The 6,000-nt window shown below is 37.3% G+C and overlaps 1 protein-coding gene across 3 annotated transcripts in view; it reads left to right on the forward strand.

Moving 5' to 3' along the window:
• The first annotated feature begins 2,038 nt into the window (after window positions 1–2,038).
• LOC113682713 (transient receptor potential cation channel subfamily A member 1) overlaps window positions 2,039–6,000 on the forward strand; it is a 25,261-nt gene continuing 21,299 nt past the window's right edge. The window contains exons 1-2 of one of the 3 annotated variants that reach the window (XM_027199875.2): window positions 2,039–2,254; window positions 2,637–2,762. The gene's annotated coding sequence lies outside the window, so the exon portion shown is untranslated. Of the gene's footprint in view, window positions 2,255–2,636; window positions 2,763–5,511; window positions 5,712–6,000 lie in introns of those variants that run through there. The other 2 variants (XM_089187926.1, XM_027199876.2) reach the window with 2 other exon arrangements.

The following is a 6,000-nucleotide window of genomic DNA, read 5'->3' on the forward strand; positions in this document are numbered from 1 at the left end:
TCACTATTTCAAAGACTATTTTCAATGGCGGAGATGAAATGTCTTGAAGTTATTTAGAGGAGTATTCTCTAAAATGCTTCATATCCCCATGAACGCACGCTTCAAAGGAACCAAATGTTAAATGATTTTCATCTCCAGGGTTAAAACGGATTTACAAAAATTACGACACTTGCTGCGAGTTGCGATTCCGAAAAGTAACGTTACCTAAAATTTGTCTTTAGATGAATCGATAATCCAGACATTAACGCAGTTTGAATTGAATCTTGCTATTTGGGATCTTTTGTAATCTGGTTGCTTAACCTGACGTAACAAAGTATAAATTCTTCCTTCCCTATCTCTTGGCGACAGGTTTGAACATTTAGGAGCTTCACAACAAGGAATTTTTGACTAAAATCATTTTTTTGCGATGAACGCACCAATAGCTGGTCTATAGGGCGTCGTAAAGAAGTTCATTTTATTTTTTCTCGTTTAGAACTCGTATTGCACAGGAGTGCACAAGACAAAGTCGTGAAGTGTACAGGAAAAGGCTATAGATACAAAATAAATACTTTCTGGAACGGGTTACGAGATGAAAAACAACATGGTGATTGTAAATAACAAACAATTTTTAATTGGTTCCCCGGAATCAATGTAGAGATTTCGCCAAGTCTGAAAGCGCAGCTTCCCCCGTTTATTCCTCACAGCCTTAGTTTTCATAAATATGAACTTTAATGGACACAACCCGTCCTTTTGATGATGATTTTTATAAAAACTCTCCGTGTTGTGTACTGGATGTTTCGCATGCCTTTGTATAGATCAATTTTTTCCAATTCACAAGTGGTGGGGTTAAATAAATTATGCTGGGAAATTTTGCTCCTTGCTTTACAGCGTCATTCCTGAAAACATGATATTATGCCGATCATAGTTTTAAGAGCCCTTCAACCTTCCTCCCCTCAGCCCCTCAACCTTCCTTCCCCCAGCCCCACAACCTTCCTTCCCCCAGCCCCTCAACCTTCCTTCCCCCAGCCCCTCCCCCTTCCCGCATTCCTATCAGCAACTGGGAAAAGTAGCCGAAAATGATAAATGAAAAGGCCTACCGAAGTTTAGAACACAACATTTTCGGAGATCAAATTCCTTAAGTGCAAGCATCAAGAAAAAGGCTCACTATTAACAGTGGTAAAAACTCTATTTACAAAAAAGAGGCTGGAGTCCAGACTCCATAGAAAATATGTATTAAGCTCAAAAGCAATCAGCTAAACTCCGTGAAAACGAACAGCAAAAGTACGCAAAAAATGTCTAGTCAGTTTTCTAATGTTAAGATTCGAGTTCTTTGACGTGATTGGCTGATTTGTGAAAAAGATTTTCTATAGCAGTACTCAGGCTACAGAAGTTTTCTCTAACTGAACTGTAACATCAAATGAAATTTAAGGAAGTTTGGTCATTACGCCGGCATTATGGTCGATGCTCTGACTGTAGCATCATGCCCATAATTATACTGGTATAATTTATCTGAACCTAACAAGATGAGCAAATACAATTCACAGTAAATATTTTGAGATATTCTGCCTCCAAAAACAAGCCCTGAGGTTGCTAACAGCTAAAATATCCTAAAAATGATACTTTCCTTGGCTGTAGAATTTGGTGTTCCTTGAAAATTCGCCAAGCATCTCTTAATGTACAGTTTGGTTTAATTTGTTAGTAGTAACTCTCATCGCTTTGAGAGGTCGACGAAGAATCACTGTGATCTCAAAGTACTTGAAAACTTGCCAGACTATGATAACTTTCAAATTGATCACCATGGGGCTATTTTCAAAGAATCGCAAATATTTTTTAGCATATTTGGTTCTTCTCCGGGCCTTTAAAATGTTTTCACTTATTTGTGAATACCTACAATAAGGAAAAAAGATAGGCCAAGAGCCAAGAAGGAATTTATAACTTACACTGTAGCTATATGCCCTGCAGCCAAGACAACGTTCACGTAGTTTCTTGAAGATTTCTTAGAAAAAGAAATTTCTAGAGAAAAAAACAATTGTTATTTAGGTAGAGACACAGCAACTTTAACGAGTGTTGCGTGACCAAGTTTATTTTGGTACGGACCTAAATTATATAGCCCAGATATATGTGCTGCGGGTATATGTGCTACAGACAAAAGGCGGCAAATACCCCCCGTGGCTAGTTCACATGACCGGTATTGAAAAAAAAGGCTCCATTGATAGCCAAATTCTTTTCAATCTAACACTTAGTGGAGAGCTAAAAGACTGCGAGAAGACACAAGGTGAGGCGACAAACTTGATTAGTTGTCTTAAAGGAAAAGCAGAGTTGTAGATAATCGGTCTTTTTCTATCCCTTTCTACATCACCCGAACAAGATTTTCGATCCAGGAATCTCTTCGCAATTATATGCATATATATATATATACATATAAGCGACAGGAAGTTACCGATGAAGGTCTCTAAGATTGTGACAAGTGAAGTACGCGAGGAACATATTCAAAGAGCATCTTGTACGATGAAAATAGCACATTGTTAGTCCTACAATGAAATTATAATTACCCAAACAATCCTTCCTCAGGCAAATTAAGAACATTATTACTATTAATTGAGCATTATCTAACAGAGCCTCAGCTATTCTTATCTTGCACATTTGACTCATAATAGATAAACATGCAAACAATGGTTGCCGGAGGGAACATTCTCGTGTTGTCTTGAAATTCAACTCAAACACGAACGGACAGGTTGCTTTCAAATTTGAAAAGAAATTTATAAATCTACGACAAATTTAAGGTGAGTTAATTTCTATCGATCTGCATAACTAACAAGAAAAAGGTTATTTTCTTTTTACTTGTTGGTAATCGTCAGCATTTTTTTTCAAAAAAAAACTGTTGGCATGTCAATACTTGTCGCCATACACTGTGTACCCAGACATCATGCATCAATATCAGCTCACTCCATTTCATAATTGTTCATGACCGTGAAGACTTATCAGTGTTTATAGTCTAGTGTAATTTTTAAGCTCGTGAAAGACTATCCTTACTTGATAGTGGTATGTAAGTGAAAATGTTCAGTTTTACCATTCGTCATTGGCAAATATTGACCATCGAAGTTTCGATCACCGGAGGTAGGAAAAGAAATTGGCGGTTTGCACATTAACATTGGTCGATTGATCAGACGAGAATAATTGAGTCCTACACTTCTAGAAAATTTATGTCGCATGGGAAGTAGTTGAAAAAGGAAACTTTAATGTGAAAAATGGTTTATGTCATGTGTCGAAAGAGATTACCTTACTGATATAAATGAAGAATATTGAGACAAAATTTGATCAAGAGATCTTACCTTAGTATGAATAACATAAGAGTGTTCATCTGTGCCATTTGTGAATTATTTTCCATCGATTTGGGTACAAGACTGATTGATTCGACTGCATGAAGTGGACTATACATTAACGTCTGCACTTCATAATGAAACGGAATAAAAGAATTCGAACAATCGAGAACTGAAGCAAAAGCTGCTCTGTCTGAAACAATCATGTTTACATTCTGACACAGAATACTTAAACAAGATTTGATAAAGTGTTCCTGCTTTCCTTTGAACAAAGTGAAACTGTTTATCTGTGCCATTTGTGAATAAATTTCTGTTTATTTGAATAACAGACTCAGGGATCTGGATTTACGGTTACTTTTGCACTGAACGGTGCAGCAGCAGAGAAATAACAAAAAAGAACAATTAAGGACTGCAGCATGGGTCAGATGATTAATTTTTACATGATTGTAAGATTACAGTCAAACCTTTCAAACAAAATGATGTTTCATTCTTTTCCCACAAATGCAGGATATATTCTGATTTATATCAATATTCTATAGCTCATAAAATTGTGCGATTCAGCTTCCCAGCGGCTATGAAATAATTACCAAATGGAATCACATTTACACGTCAGCATTACATGAACTGATGGTTAATCGTGTTGGCTAATTTGAATTGGAAAAATGTCGTTTGCTACGACGACAAAAAGCCTGATGAAATAAAGCGTGCTGTGGGCATTCCTGCTATGATACTTCAGATTAGACGATCGACAGGGACAGCGTCACGCTGTCCCTGTCGATCGGATCACTTAAGCGATGAGAACGCGGTAGAAAACGGAGTGTAGATAACAATGAACAACTAAAAAATAAAAATAATAGTTAACAGGTCACCGTGACGGTTTTTGCCCCAAAGGTTTACTATGATTAAACACCAAAAGTGTTCGCGAATTGACGGCACGGGTTTATCAGAAAGACCTAAACCCAATTTAACTTTTTTAGTCAATGCGCGGTAAATTCATACATGGCATGATAATGATAAAAAAATAAAAATGATAGCAATAATAATAGTAATAATAGTAATAATAGTAATAATTATAATGATAATAATATTCAATGGACGAAACCCACTTTCAGAAGAGCTCTTTAGAAGTTAAAGGAGAATTTTGAGACTTTTTGAGGAAAGTTTCATTACAGTAGTGTATGCCTAATTCATATACGATCATCAGAGGCCAAATCGATAATTTTCTCTTTTCCTGTCAATTTTTTCTGAAGAAGTATTGAGAAGCTATGATCCTCATGGAGGCGCCTCTAGCTTGCTCGAAGAGCGCGCGGCGTAGCGCCATAGTTTAGTAAATTTGTAACTATTGAGTCTTGTGGACATCTTACGTCTGTTAGTTCAATATGCTACTTTCAATATGTGCGACTTGATGCTTTTAGGGTGCGTAAATGCAAAACGTACCAAGGAGGGAAGGGAAGAGAAAATTGTACACTCAACTGATGAAATTCTTACTTAACAAATCTTTGCCAGCTGTTTTGGTCTTAGCTTTATTTGAACAGTAAGTCGTCACCAAACACTGAAACAGCATAAGTAATAAGAGCTAACAAAGTTCCACGAAACTGTGGTACTTCACTTTCGTTTAAATCAAAGGCTACCGATGAACTTTCCATGCTAATCTTCGGTAACAAAGAAATAGAAAAATCTGTCAGGTCATACAACTCTGTCGGTCTTCAGTACGTCTTAAACCTTTTGTTGTAGGGCAAAATCTCTAAGTCTATCAAAATGTTTTACATAGGAGGGTGCCAAAACAGGCCGAAAATTTTTGTCAAATAACCCTCGCAAAAGGAAATGAATGTCAGGTATTCCTCCTGCACTGGTAGACCACAAGAATGACTTGCTTCTCTTTCCAGCTCAACTTTACCCACGTAAGGTCAGTGGGTGATCTTTTCGGTGGCCTCTTGCACACAACCGCGGTGCAAAATCCCAAAGCCAGGTCGCTATGCAAAATAATGAGTTAGTGCGGTCAGGATTTTGACTCAATGTCGTGCTCTACTTTTCCATTTCGTTGTCGAAGAAAGGCTGTCTGGATCGAAGCAGTTGTGTATTCGACCAGAAATGGACCTTGGAATGACGTCACTGAGATCTCTCACGATCTTTGTTTACGTGTGCCACCATCTAACACATTTGCGCCATCAAGAACGTGATTAGCATGATTTATTGATCATTTCCATAATGCGAGATTTCATTTGCTATTTATAGGCAAGCGACCACCGGACTCAACAACACTTGTTGATCATAAAACTTCGGTCTTTTCTAGTCCACCTTTTTCGATGTCACCGATTACTAACATTTAGGCTTGCTATACTACTTTTGACCATTTTGGAATATACCTTTAAGGTCGAGGTTTTTACACAGTTCCGATCTCTACAAACAGAGGTAAGTAACAAATGAGAGAGAAGTAAAATGCTGCGCCCAAATTGGATTCAAAAGAAGTTTGACTTCGGTCTTGAGAATTATGTTTCAATGAACGGACTTAATTTCGGACCATTATGGTCTGGTGACTTGCTTTAGTTTTGTCGCGTTATTTTAAGGCATATATCATAGTTAAGTCAAGTAGATTGGCAACATATTTCCATCTGTTTTAAACCCGGCTATGCACGACAGTTCAGTTGTCAAGAAAATTCCTGGTTTGTATTTGTATCGTGATGTATAAAAAAACGGTAGG

The sequence above is a fragment of the Pocillopora damicornis genome, chromosome 11, assembly GCF_964200805.1.
Source record: "Pocillopora damicornis chromosome 11, jaPocDami1.2, whole genome shotgun sequence".
In the NCBI taxonomy this organism is placed as follows: Eukaryota; Metazoa; Cnidaria; class Anthozoa; order Scleractinia; family Pocilloporidae; genus Pocillopora; species Pocillopora damicornis.